Here is a 15,407-nt window from a genome sequence, read left to right on the forward strand (position 1 = left end):
TAAAAAGTTCCAATCAACTAAAGATGTTACGAATCTGCCTGAAAGACGACGTGTGTCTATATCGAGAAAGACTCCAAGAAGAAAAAAAAGATCAAACAGCACCTACATCCCCACATGTTGTTTGGGAGGGTTTCTTGCTCATCCAAAAACAATCTCCAGCATATTCAGTTGTCAGACACAACTGGATTTTGTTTTTTATTTTTTTGCTGGAGGTCCTGGACATCTTGTATACATGGTATCATGGATTCTAGCAAATATCAACAGATAAAGAAATCAAAACCTGACTGCTTCTGCTAGAAATCTTATAATGGGCCGTGATTGGATCTTCCATCAGGACAATGATCCAAAACAAACATCAAAATCAACACAAAAATGTGTCACTGAGAACAAAATGAAGCTTCTGTAATGGCCGTCCCAGTCCCCTGACCTGAACCCTAAAGAAAATGAGTGGAGTGAACTGAAGAGAAGAAGCACCAACATGGATCTGGGAATCTGAAGGATCTGTGGAGATTCTGCATGAAGGAATGGTCTCTTATAACTTGTCAGGTGTTCTCCAAACTCATCAGAGATTATAGAAGAAGACTCAGAGCTGTTATCTTGGGAAAAGGACGCTGCAATAATTGGGTGCCAATAATTGTGGCCAACGTGAACTAGAGAAATAATTTATTTCATAATGATTAATTCCCTCACAACTTTTTTTAAAATATATATTTTCAACCTAAATATATTTATATACACTTTATATATACACTTTTGCATTTACCAAATTGCATTTTAAGACTGGAAATGTATTTCTACCAGAAAGACTCAGGAGGCAAGATAACATAATGTTATTATTAACAATCAGTAAGCAAAATATTATGAGATAAAGTTCTTTGGCATAGGCCCCGTCCGTAGCACACATCCTGAGGGTTGTAGGCTCTGCATTTCCTGCCTGGAGATAAAGGCAGGGGCGTAGCTGACCCCCTGGGAGGTATGGACAGGGACTATCCTGGTGGTGGTGGGGAGGATGGAGGTGGAGGTTGGCGTCAGCATCTGCGAACTCAGACATGTGTAAGTACCGATCTTTTATACTCCGAGTGTTAGATAATGATTGGTTAGATCTAAACCAATAAGTGACGTAACATTAGAGTCTTCCCGGCAGAACTTACACTAGAGCTTTCATTTCCTTGCCCCTTGAAGTAAACATGTTTGCAATATATTTTGGACATTTGAAGGTTTAAACACAATATATTTTCAATTTCAAAAAAATATATTTCCTTAAGCTGCACTTTTTGCAACATGCATTTATCACATATTTCAAATATAATGTGGCCTAATTTAATATTTTTTTTGCCATAAGGATACAGGATTATCTCAAGAAAAATGACACTTCAGTTAAATATTAAAATAACAAAATAATCTTATCTCTAAATTTCATTAAAATTTTTCTATTGAATTGATTTCAAGCTTGCAGCAGTCAATAATTCTCTGAAATGCTATGTAGTCCTCAAAATTCACATTATAACCAACTTACTGTAGTTGGGCTCATATTTCTTTTATGTAGTTTTGTTCTTAGATTTCAAGGATGAGAGCATGTCACACAACCTGTCCAAATTGGACGAGCAGCCTTATACATCAACAACAAAAGATGTGGGAAGCATTTCTTCTTCCTCTTAAAAGAGTAGAAGCCTATTTATTTTGCTCACAATTATATGGTTAGTTGCACAAATAGTTTTATGTATGTCTCTTTAATTTTCAGATAAGAGCTGTTGTGTTGTGTTGATGTCAAGCAAAGCCTCCAGGCTAAAAATGCTTTGTTCTTTTTCCACCATGACCAATGACAATAAGTGGGACAAGGGACTATATGGAGTCACTGATTAGGATGAAACATGTGGTAAAACTCATCAGTCACTATCTGTTTAGGGAAGAACACCCTGAAACCCGCAATTATCCAGCTGGAGCTGTGACAGGCCCTATTATGTCTTACCTGGGGCAGGATGCATGGGAAGAATTAATCAGACACAGAAAAAACTATCTGTATTTTTGGAAAGCCTTCATGTCTCTGGCTTTCCTCAGGCGTTGGTAATTAGGCAGTAAATGTGCATTTCCCCTGTATTTAAAACACAAATATGTGGCTATTTAGTACTTAAACTTTGTGGAATGTACACTGCATTAGGCAATATGAGAATACAGGTAACATTTTACAATAGAACTCGTTTCATTAACATTAGTTGATGCATTAAGTATCATGGAACAATGAACAGCAATTTTTAACTTAATTTATTACAGGGCTATTATCGTTAACTATGAATGACCAACTGACTGACTGAATTAATGAAACTAACTGAAATAAAATAACTACTTGTCAAGGCAACATTTCACATCTTTGTTTAGTTTACCGTCTTGTGTCCGACGTTGTAAAAAGCAATACCATTGTGCAGCGTTTACCTCAGTAAGATGACTGAGTGGATCTCTGAGCTTGTGCGAGTGAGTGGAGGCGGGGCTAATTAGCATATTCATAGATCCGCATATATTGAATGAAGCAAGGATGAAGATTTACATTCAGGCTATTTTAAGGCATGGCAAAAAAAAATTTTCACAGGAAAAAATATTTAAATATGTTACTTTGGTGATCAAAGATGAGTTTTAAGGGATAAACCCTTTTAATTTTGATAATCCAACATGTTTCAGAGTAAAACAGGATATTAAATAAGGGGTAAAAAAATGCAAAATGACCAAAAATGTGTATTAAGAAAGTACATAGGGTCAGTTTTCATTTATTGCTGACCTTAAGATCAACAGTCCAAATCTGCTAAATGAGTGTTTATTATTATTTATGAGTATTACTGTCATTCTCCCTGTGCAATGTCATGTTTTTAGGTTTGAAATTCAATGATAAAACATGGACTGAAAATGTGTAATCCTCATTGTGGTGAGGATTAGGAGGGAAAATGCCATGGCTCGGCAACATTAGCCATTAGCATTCATTCTAAATGTGGTTTAGACTATTTAATCCAGTGTCTTATGTCTTAGACAGCAGAGTAGCATACAGCAGAAAGGACTTCCCATGGGAATGCAAGAGATCTAGTTTGTTTCTCCTAGACAGCAATGAGATTAAATGGATTTAAACTTTTGCTTAAGATCTTTCTCCAGAGAACCAGACCTCAGTAATCTCTAGAGTTTCAGGAGATCTCAAATGTGTTTCCAACTGTGCACAGACTCCAAAGTCTGTGTAACCCCTCCAGTTTTACTCGCACCACTCTGAGAGGGATTCTAACCAGCGTTTCCGGCATGGGAGGCAGGAGCGCTAACAAGAACGCTAAAGAGCACAGCCTCTATTGTCAATGCATGTCTTGAGGCTAGGGGAGTGAGGTTTATTTGCACAACTCTTTCTAGCTGGCCACCGTGGACTACACTCACCCCCCTAAACGTTACTCTCATCCGGGTCACGGCACCAACGAAACCCCTCCGGTTCTACTCACACCGCTCCAAGCAGGATTCGAACCAGCATTTCCAGCATGGGTGGCAGGAGCGCTAACAAGGCTGCAGCCTCTAGCATCAATCGCTGATGCACCTCTTGAGGCCAGGGGAGTGAGGTTTATTTGCACAACTCTTACTAGCTAGCCTCTGTTACATCTGCAATCAAAAGTCAGAGAAGGATCTCAATACAAAGTAGTATTGAATAGTATATTGAGTAGTAGTATACTTAAAACTCAGTAAACCATAAAAGTTTTTTAAACCCAAATTATCTGAGCTATGCCATCCACATTACTTTTATATCTATATATTCAACAAGTGTCTCATTTATGTCAATTTTTTAAGGAATTTGAAGGCAGGACTAACTGAGAACCCAAAGTTTCCTGTGGTCAACATGGAATATGAAAGGAGCATAAATAGTATGTTAAATCTTATGTGGCTAAACACAGAGAAAAGCAAAGGAGGAAAACTCTGTACAGATTGTGCTTTAACTGTATGTTGCCAACTTTGTCTTCTGAATTTTTCGCTTGAGTTGTCACAGGATTGAGGAGCTCAGGAGGTGCTTATTTGCGCTAATTAGTCTTCGGTGGTAGCAGCCTCTCATCTGCCTGCCAGCAAAGCCCCAGCCCAGCCTGTCCAGGCGGATTTGCCTGACAGATGGTAAAATCATCCCCATCTTCTAGGATATTAACTCATTTTGGCTGAGTATCCTGACAAAGGTGGAGCACCTAAGTGGCGCTCTTTGGCGCTCCTCTGAAGCACTGATTGGTGACCGGGTTAATCCCAACACTTCATCTCACGGCCTGCAACAAGTTGTCAGATCCCAGTCCCGGAGCGACAATGTCCTGTTAATGTATTTGCGGATTGGTGCTCTCTTTCCACTGAACGGCACTGCTGGATTCCTAGGAAGAACACATCATAGAAGCACCTCGTTTCAAAAGCTGGCTCGGTGCAGTTGCTAGCGGTTTTTGTTGAATCACAGTAGCGGCTTAATTGTATAGCAGATCTGGACTGTGGAATATCACACCTAAATGAATGGAACATCATTCATCAGATGGATGCAGAGTCATGCTGAACGAAAGGAGTTTATGTTTACAATGTTCATAACATGCTGACCTTTACCAGACTCAGTGTGCGGATGGTACTGTCTGGGTGGGTGGGTGTGGGAGCCAGTTTTTCTTTTTTTTTTTTTTTCTTCCAACCACAGGAAAGTTTTAATCCAGGAGGAACTTTCTGAAAAGAGACAGGAAGGAATGTTAGTAATCCCATTGGACACTTTGTGCATGTAATATTTGCATGTATGTGTACAATTGCTGTGGCCGTTTCTGCTAGTAGATGCCGCAACTACACCATTATGTAGTCCAAAAGCACCTTTCTCCTGCCTGCATTTCTGGTATATTAAAGAAAAATACCATACCATACAGGAAAAAATATGTATATTATAGCCACGAATAAAGAATTCGTTCCTATGACTTACTAATAAGTCAGCACATCTTACTAATTTGTTCCTTCGTTTTAAGTAAACCGTGCTAATCGTACTAAATCGTGGCCATCTAATCATTCGTACCCTTGTTTTAGTTAAATCAAAATGAAGGAACAAATTAATAAGTCATGAGAACGAATTCTTAATTTGTGGCCACAATTTAACTAAATATAGTGTCTGCTATATCTGTCTACTACATACTATATATATATATATATATATGGGTTACACTTTATTCTGATGGTCCACTTTAGACATTCTACAAACTATGAGTATCTTTGCAACTATATTGGTTCTTTCGCACCGGAGGAAACTTTTCATAGTTGCTAGAACTATTGGCTGAAGTACCCGGATTTTGCCGTGTTCGCACTGCAGGAACTAGGAACGATTTTAGTTCTAGATACTCCTTTTGGGGGAAATAAATTAGCTCTTACTTCAGGGTAGGGTCTAAACCAGCACTATAGGAACTATCAGTGACGGGAGTGTACGTTGATTGGTCAAACGCATGTCAAACAACGGCAACCGGCATTTTTAAAAAGCCGTGTAAACATATTTACTTCACGAACATGGAAAACAGTGATAACGGCATTTACCTGTTGTCTGCAGGGTTGTGTTCTTTTCTCCACCTCGATGATATGTATTACTGAAAGTTGTCATACGAGATTTCGTCTCTTAGCCCCACTTTTTGCTCTTTCATTTGCACAAATTATGCGTTTACATTCCATCTCCGTTATCACGAAACCCACGACACACAACAAACACAGCTCCGATCAGGGTGTCTTCCATCCGCAGGTTTTTAGCGTTTGTAAATGCCGCGCTTAAAGATGCCATTGTTGACCGATTCACAGTTCCTATTCCCGGTGCGAATGCAATCAGGAACATGGCCCAGGGGAGAAATTAGTTCCCGGGGAACTGGCTAGTTCCTATAACTGAGTTCCTAGAACTATTCGGTGCGAAAGCCCCTCATGTCAACTAAGTCTCAATAGAGTATTAGTAAACTGTAGTAGACTGTTAGTAGACTGTTAGGTTAGGGTTAGATTTTAGGGTTCAGGTTAGTAGAATAAGTTGACGTGTAGTTGCAAAGTTACTTATAGTCAGTAGATTGTCTGTTGGGGGAGCATCAGAATAAAGTGTAAGCAGATATTAAGCAGACAGTCTACTAATACTTTAATAAGAGTTAGATGACATGTAGTTGCAAAGGTACTTGTAGTTAATAGAATGTCTAAAGTGTTAACTATCTATGGCCCTGTTTACACAAGGTATTAAGGTGTGTTTTGGTCGATCGGATCACAAGTAGACGAGGGAGACACATACCCGTTTACCTGGTGTTTTAATCCATCTCTTTTGTCCACTTTCAACCACTTCTGTCCTGAATTTTTTCAGGTCTTTCGATCTAATGGACAAAAAAAGCTTTCGCAATTTACATATGAACGCAACTGGAGACGATGGAAAAAGATATGGAGAGCAGCAGCTTTTGTTTCTGCTCCTACAAGACCACGCCGAACGCTGTGAATGTGTGTTAGAAATCAGGAATGGTGAGAGAACATAGTGCTTCGTCTTCGGTAAGTTCTTCGTCTTCAAACCAAACTTTGGTCTTCAGCCAACAAAGTTTAAATCCTGTCTGGCTAGCGCACTTCTAATGTTTACGCATTAGTTTAGTAGGCAGAGAGTAAGCGGTCTTTTCAAACTGTTCGAAGACGTTTGACCACATGAGCGTTTCCACTACGAAAGCAATACGGTTGAATGCATTTTCGACTACCTCTGGAAGTGGATGAAAGTGGATAAGTTCAAAATGTTTTAGACCCCGTTTACACCAGTATTTAGAGTCGTCCACTTGTGATCCGATCGACCAAAACGCATCTTAATACCAGGTGGAAACAGGGACTACGTGCTATTGTGTACTCTAAAAGTTGACAAAAATCACTTAGCAGTTATATACATTTAAAATTCACAGGATTTTCTTTTTCTGAAAAAAAAAAAAACAGAGGGGAAAAAAAGATGCCATATCATGCACTAGATAGGTCTTTATCCAATCAAATGCCCTCTAGAATGCCACAGCCTTCTAAACTAAAGCCTAATGGCTATTTGGAAAAAAGGGCAAGATCTTCATGATCTCACCCAGACTTCCAGTTCCAATAGAAAATGTCAATATAGGAGAGATATAATAGATATAATAGAGAGATATAATATCTTGTCCGAGTCCTCTGTGTCCAAAGTTATCTTGTAACTTTGCTCTTTAGACAGATTCCCCGTCCATCATCATCACAAACAGAACCATAAAACACAGTGTTCAGAATGAAGCAATGTCAGGATTCCAATATCAAGAGAAAAAAAAAAAAAAAAGCTTTGGAAAAGACAACATGGGTTGTGAAATGTGCAAGCATAATGTGTTAACGGAATAAAAAAAGATACTTTCTAAAAATAATCACACCCCAAAACACTTAAGTTCCCAACACATGACCGGCCTGCTCAAAGTTCGACCGCAATTACACAAAATGACTCTATTTTCTCTCCGTCTTCATAATTTCCAGTGAAGTTGTAATTCATCAGTTTGTGTCAGCATCAAACAGGTCGGCAGGAAACGCCTCGTTCTATTTTAAGAACAAAGTATTCCAGGTACACTTCCAAACTTTGCACCAAACGTTTACCAAAAGTCCTGGCAGTGGACACCTGAGATCAAGTCACGGCAACAGATGCTTCAGAGTAGATGCAAAAACTCTATAATCAAATTCAGCTTAAACGAAGGTGAATAGAGATTGGAATGTGAGGGGCTAAAAATAAAGTTATATGTCCTTCCAACATTAATAATGTCATTGGATAGTGATTACTAAAATAAAAAATAAATGACCTGCTAGACGTGTAATAAGGTCACTAAACTGCCGAGCAAACATGACTCACCCAGCTGCGTGTGGGGTCTCCGTTTCTGGGATGCCATATGAACACTCGTTTACTTGTTCAAAGGATCCATTTTTACATCGTCCTAATGGCTGCTGAGAGCTCCGACTTGGAACCCATGCATTTGGGTTTTTTTTCTTCCAGTCCTTTTTTTTTTTTTTTTTTTTTGCTCTCGTCTTTAACACAGCTACAAAATGACTTTAGCTAAATAACTATGTATGGAAGAAGAGAAAAAAAAAAGATGCATAATTTATCATTCAAACTGTAACAAAAAACAAATCTCAAAAGGAGGAGCAACAAGCGATGGTACACATGCTTGTATTTCATGCCACAAAGAACAGCAACATTCCTCTTCTGGCCATGGTTTTTCTAAAATAATGATATAAATCTCGGAGTACAGCTGCAGAGGAAGGAGGCAGGCAGTGATGGATGATGCTGGGGCAGTTTTACAGTTGAGGCCGGTTTCACACAAAAACAGAGCAAGGTTTTTCTCTATGGCAAACATCACTATTAATATTGCTCATGATCTGAAAAAAAAGGTGGGCAATTTGTCATGCACTGTTTGTGTTACAGACATGAATGATTCCTCAAATCAAGCGCTTGCTGTGGAGAGGTGTGCTGTTATTTTTCTAAGAGATCAGACTCATGATTTTCATCTGACGGACAATAAATTAGGTGAAAAACATCCCTTAGACTTAAAGTACATTAAATGTGGGACCTGAGTCATATCTGGAGACCAAAATTACTTTTTTTTTTTTTTTTTTTTTAAAGAAATGAATGCATCAGCAAGGACACATTAAATTGATAATTAAATTTCTATTTTCAAATAAGCAGCACAAATGTTTTCAACATTGATAATAATAAGAAATGTGTCTTGAGAACCAAATCAGCATATTAGAATGATTTCTGAAAAACACTGAAGACTGAAGTAATGATGCTGAAAATACAGCTTTGTTATCACAGGAATAAATTACATTTTAAAATATTTTCAAATAGAAAACAGTTATTATAAATTGTAATAATATTTCACAATTTTACTGTTTTTACAGTATTTTTGATCAAATAAATGCACACTCTAAAAAATTCTGGGTTAAAAACAACCCAAGTTGAAAATTGACAAACCCAATGGTTGTGTTGTTTTAACCCAGTGATTGGGTTGTTTTTTGATTATTATTGTTGCCTCTAGTAATTATGTGTCTGATTTTTAATTTCCAACCTATTTTGGGTTCATTTTAAGCCAGCCATATAGTCATTTTTAACCCAACATTTAACCAAACCGCTGGGTTAAAACAACCCAATCGCTGGGTTTGTCCATTTTCAACCCAAATTGGGTTGTTTTTAACCCAGCATTTTGTAAAGTGCAGCCTTGGTGAGCATAAGTGATTTCTTTCAAAAAATATTAAATGTATGTTTGCATACATTTTTTTTTAAATTATTTTTTACACAAGTATGTACGTATACACAGTTTGTGAACAAAATCTGTTAACACTGCAATTATATTCTCTTTTTTTGACAGCAACATACCGTTCCAAATCACTACCCTTAAATGTTTGCAATAAACATCGAGGTGTTATTTTGTCTTGCCAAATTAATTGACCTGCAATGCTTTCCCCCTGCTGCTCAAGGAACTGGAATTTCATTTAAAGCTGGCATTTGATTGGACATGGTGCACGTGTTGCCAGCTCTGCTGCCACATCTCTCAGCCAGCTTTGGGAAATTTTGTCTTAGTCCAGCACAGGTGGTTCACATTTAGAAGTAAGGCTATATATAGCATGCGAAAACACAATCCAGGTGGTTTTTCCAGTGAACAAAGCAGCTAATGCAGAGCCATGCGGCTGCCCCCTCCCAGGGTTTGTTTAATGAACAGGATCTCTGGAGTATAGAGGAAAGATACAGAGCTGCCAGCTGGGCACAGACCGCTGATAATTCAAGTCTATTGGTCAGAAGCACAGAGGGCAGTAAATGACACCAATCAAGGCTTTTGGTTTCACTGTTGGGGAAGCTATTTTGAAACCGTACTTTCCCAAGCTACAAACCACTCATAATTTAAACTAGTTAAATTACAGTCATGTTGCCCTTTTAAAACAGTAGCTAGAATGAAGCTATTTAATGGGAGCATATCTTTTTTTTAATACAACTATTAGATGACTATTTATTTTGCAATAAAAGCAGCATTTATCTAGCACAAAATAATGAGGCTCTCAAAAGGAGTGCCACCCTTAAACAGCATTTCAATAAATACCAAGTTCTGTCATGAAACTCTAGATGGCGCAGACTGATGGATCCTTAACGCAACTGATGATATTTACATTGTTAACTACATGGCACAAGCTGATTAGTTCATGTCGCATCTGCAGCCAATGAGCTTGCTGCTCAACATTTAAATAGCTGGTTAGCATCACTAAAGCAGTTTGCAACGTGCTGCAGAGTTCTTCTGAAACCTCCACCTTCCCCAGCTCCACCTGTATAGATCTGCTATGGGCAATGTATATATATGCTATTTGTGCTGAAGCAGTATGTCTTACATGCTCACAGCAGCATATCAGTGTATGTATTGGCAGCAGCAAGTCTCTGTATTTGCTCTGCAGCAGCAGCAATAATCTACAAAAACAGCAATAATCAACACCAGCAGCAATAGCAGCAGCAGCGTAGCAGATCTATTCCACCAAGACCAACTGCATTAACATTATCATATCCATTACCATGCTAAAAAGTCTTCACAAAGTTGTAATGATAGAAATATATTTTTCCCCCAGAGATCGGTTTTATTAATAGTAACAGTCAGTGTTCGAAGTGGGCCGGTACGCAGCGCACCAGCACTTCTCACATGTAGCCGGTACTCTGAGCGCCCACACACCAAAACTTAGAATCAGACTATTAATTAATTGTATACATCGCGCGTTCGGAGCTTTTATAAGCTGTACGAACTGAATGGATCAATTGTCTGCGCAATATGACTGTGACTGAAGCCCAGTTGTTTAATTTTGCATGAGTGGCGCGTGAATCACCGTAAGCGTTATGTTACTTTTAAGGCCGAGTACAAGTTAGAAAGAGCTTTAAAATATGGACCTTCTTGAATTTTAGACTAAATAATTGGTTTTGTTTAAGAATGTATGAATATGAATATTTGATTACTGTACTGTATTTTTCTATTACATTTGCATTTGCATAATAAATCATCTGCTAGTGCTAGCTACAGCCATGGGAGGTCTCTGACTAAATACTGATACCTAGTGGTCAAAAGCAAACGTAATAGTTCATTATTATTAAATTGCAGACAAAGATTTTGGATAGGTTGACTTGTTTGTTTGGTGGGGAATGGGTGGGGTAGGGGCCCCAGCCTCATATTCTTTCATAGGGCCCAAAATTGCTAGTGGCGCCCCTGCCACAACTATAACGATAACGGCGCAGAAGAATGATTTCGTTGGAATCACTTTCAGAACGATTTTTTTTTTCTCCAGCTGATGAACCATAAAAACATTGACAACCAATCAGAATCCATCCTGCTTTACAGAGCTCAAGCATTTAAAGTGACAGATGACAAAACTGCAGAGTGTGCTTACAATAAACAGAATGATATTGTGCGCTGGAGTGGATGTTATCATTACAGTTATCTTTATCCACAAGTTTCCTATGCTCCATGAGGGCTTGTGTCAAAAGTGGGAGTGTCTTCCGGTTTGAAGTAAACAAGCGGGACGTGACACTCATTCATTCAACAGTTGACAGTCATTCAAGATTTAGCGATCCAAACTTGTGAACGTTTGGCCTTTTACTTAAAGACTTAAGATTCCAACATCAATATTTGAACAATGTTTTACAATAATAAAGCCCCGCCCCTTTTCAGCGCTGCGCTCGTTGTCTTTTGTCTTCCAGTTTGTATTTCCACAGCGAACTTACATATTTATGAATGAACTGCTCGTTTTAAAATCTTCCCGGTCAACTGACATTTGTTAAGACATCTGCTTTAAACATTACAATGCTCACGATAACTTTCTTTAACTCTACAACAAGTAAATCCACTTCACCAGCTAATTATTATTTGACAGCGATGCCATAGAAATATACAGAGCTACTGCAAAAACGGAAGTTCATAGACAATATTATAAAGATGCGGCGTGCATGTTTCTCTGGTGCATAAGGTCTATACTGTTATCCTTTCAGCTAGAGCAACAGAGCTCATGAGAAGAAAACAGCAGTTATGAGTTATACGAGTTAACGGGAATGTGTGACATATTCGGATGCATTATTCCGGTTACGGTATCAACAAAGGCACAGGAAGAGACAGATAAAACATTAAACCAAATAAATACACGATTATAATCATATATGACTTGTCTACATTCCTCAAGCAGTTTCTGGTATTTCACATAAACGTGTATTTATTATCGCAATGGTTAGCATAAGTAGCCTTTAGCATCGCATATGTGACAGTGGAAATGCGACGCACGACACGTATCACATCATAAGACTTGGGTGCTAGTGTAACGGAGGCCAGCTAGTAGTTGCTGTGCAAGTAAACCTCACTCCTCACTCTCTAGCGACTGACTCTAGAGGTTGCAGCCTTTAGGCTCCTCGGTAGAGCGTCCAACTCTCACGGCGGAGACCCGGGTTCGAGACCCGCACAGAGCGGGGTGAGTAGGACCTGGGTAGAGGGGTTACACTAGCATCAGTGACAGGTGAAGTACAGACAGTGGGTTGTTAATGTATTGCAGGGCCAGGATGCTCTTATAGTCATGCAGCAGCACTTTTGTGGAAGGTCAGTAAAGTAAGGACAATTAAGGGAATGAAAATTGTTTATTGTATTGTGATATTATTAATTAACTAATAAATGTACTAAACTGAAATGTTTTCCCGGAGCGCCGTAACGAAATATCTCATAAAGGTTTGCAACTTTATAAAGTAAACAATGATCCGAAAAACACTAAGCCTCTTCGCTAATTAGCACACATTGGTATACTACTTCTGGAAGTTGTGCCCACATTCTTTTTTACAGGTGGATACGTAACATTCTTGGTGTGAACGGGCCTTAATGCTGAGTCTGTACATGCCTACTTCCATACTATTTAGTATTTGAAAAACAGTATGTAAGCCGAATAGTATGTCCAGATTCATAGTATTCATAAAACAGTAGGTGAAAAGAACCAGGAAGACCCACTACTTCCAGTGAGATTTTGTAGCGGGCATTTTATGGACACTTTTCTATCCCATGAGAGCATGGGAGAGGATTTGTGAATGAAAGTAAAGTGACGCAACGGACGCCGTGGGTCACATGACAATGTCAAAATGGCGGATGTAGTACATCCGAGTTTGATTCATACTATATAGAACATACTTTTTTAATGGTCGTGAAGTTTCAAACCAAATGCAGTACCTACTACACAGTATGCAATTTCGGACGCAGCGCAAGTGTATTTTTAACCTGTTGATATACAAAAATGAACTGACTAAAATAAATCTTCAACTGCTCCTCAGAACTTAAAGCTTGATGACGGCAAGTTTGAGCAAGGAATCTTGGGACATGTGGTCTTCACGTCACAGCCGGTTGGAAAATAATTGGGATAGGACTCGGGCAGAAATCATGTTCATGGATGCGATTATTAATGTTACTGTAGTATGAAGCAAAGCAGGACCGAGTGTTGTGGGAGCTGAACGAGGCCACTGAAGCGATTGATAATGAGAGGTGAACGCAACACACGCCTCTACAGCAGCGGAACTTTTATTATGCCACAGTCGCCGGCGCCGCTTCCACTTTTCTTACATACTGCAGCTTTAATATGCATGCTGGTTGTTAGTTGGTTAAAAGTAAAAGTTAAAAGTATCAATAAAATACCAAACTATACCAAAAGTATCATAAAAACAATTTTACTTGGCAAATTTGAACTGGGCAACATTCTTAACTGCTAATGTTCTGGTGCTTTTTTTTTTTTTTGCTGAAATGCATATCTCAAAGTGAATAACAATTTGAATTATTGAGGCATGGCTCTTTTATGACATGCTCACAAAACAAGCCCAGGAATGCACTAATTTCTCTAAATTTACAAGTCAGGTGCCTTCAAGGTTATTGCGACATGCATATCTCTACAGCATCAACATCCCTCAAATATTTGAATAGTGCTGTTTTTCCTGGGAACTGCAGCACGAGACAAACGCTCCCAGTGAAACATGTTTTGGATAATTTAGCCGGCTGCTGCCTTTGGTCTGAGGAGACATTTCGGCAATGCCACAGTGGCCACAGAGGCCGTTCTGTTGGCTGCTCGCGAAGGAAGAGTCTTTGTGCCAGGCCACTCTGCCCACTTCCACCCTCCACCTCGTTCTTAAAACTAATCCTGCAGGCGGGCTGCGAGCAGACGGATCTTTCTCCATCACAGTCTGCTGCGATCCTTCCCCCCACATTTCTAGGCTGGGCTAGTCTGACAGACACAGGGGTCTCTGAAAGGCACAAAGGAACTTTTTAGGAATCTCCTTTTTTTTTTTTTTTCCTAGAGAATCTATGTCAGGATTTGATTTTATTGCAGGGTGCAGCCTTCCCCGTGCTGTCGTCTGGATTTCATGTCAACCACATGCCTGATCCACATCCAGACGGCTGAAAATACATCTCACATTTAGGGCACTGTTATTTTCCCCAAGCACTGTCCATGAAGGACAGATAGATTCTGGTTGAATTGCAGTTTCGCAAAATTATTGTCTTCCTTCATTCTGTGTACCTTTCCACCCTCTGTTTTACCTGTTAATATCATTCAGGTGTGTGAAAGTCTCAGATATTAAAGGAGTAGTTCACCCCAAAATGAAAATTCTGTCATTATTCACCCACCCTCATGTTGCTGCAAATCTGTATGCTGTTATCTTTCTCTGTAGAATTTTTTAATAATCTTCACATTGACAAATAGGACTAAAACTGTATTTAAAAAACAAACAAACAAAAAAAAACCTAGACACTGGAGGGGCAACCTAGACACTGGACACTACACTGGGTAAATGCTGGGTTAAAAAACAAGCAAATTGGGTTGAAAATGGACAAACCCAGTGATTGGGTTGTTTTAACCCAGCTGTCGGGTTAAATGTTTGCCCAACGTGCTGGCCATTTTCATTTAACTCAACTATTGTTTAAAAAAAAAAAAAAAAAAAAAATATATATATATATATATATATATATATATATACTATATGTCTGGCTTAAAATGAACCCAAATAGGTTGGAAATTAAAAATCAGACACATAATTACTAGAGGCAACAATAATAATCAAAAGGTGAAGATTTATTAATAAACAATTTATAAATGTTTATTGTTTAATTATTATTCATTAAACTTATTAATAAATGTTCATTTATTAAACATATTAGTAAAATGTTAATTTCCAACATATTTTGGGTTCATTTTAAGCAAAAAATACAGTAATTTTCAACAATAGTTGAGTTAAATAAAACTACCCAGCACGTTGGGCAAATATTTAACCCAAACGCTGGGTTAAAACAACCCAATTGCTGACTTTGTTATCTTCAACCCAACTTGGATTGTTTTTAACCCAACATTTTTTAGAGTATAATAAACAATTATATAAAAACACACAC

At 38.5% G+C, this 15,407-nt stretch overlaps 1 long non-coding RNA gene across 2 annotated transcripts in view; it reads right to left on the minus strand.

The window, feature by feature from the left end:
* Nucleotides 1-1,304: 1,304 nt before the first annotated feature.
* LOC127519372 (uncharacterized) overlaps nucleotides 1,305-15,407 on the minus strand; it is a 43,735-nt gene continuing 29,632 nt past the window's right edge. The window contains exons 2-3 of one of the 2 annotated variants that reach the window (XR_007931799.1): nucleotides 4,576-4,692; nucleotides 1,305-4,486 (exon numbers count right to left, since the gene is read on the minus strand). This is a non-coding gene — a long non-coding RNA (uncharacterized LOC127519372). Of the gene's footprint in view, nucleotides 4,487-4,575; nucleotides 5,089-15,407 lie in introns of those variants that run through there. The other variant, XR_007931800.1, reaches the window with a different exon arrangement.

This window comes from Ctenopharyngodon idella, chromosome 9 (assembly GCF_019924925.1).
Source record: "Ctenopharyngodon idella isolate HZGC_01 chromosome 9, HZGC01, whole genome shotgun sequence".
NCBI lineage: Eukaryota > Metazoa > Chordata > Actinopteri > Cypriniformes > Xenocyprididae > Ctenopharyngodon > Ctenopharyngodon idella.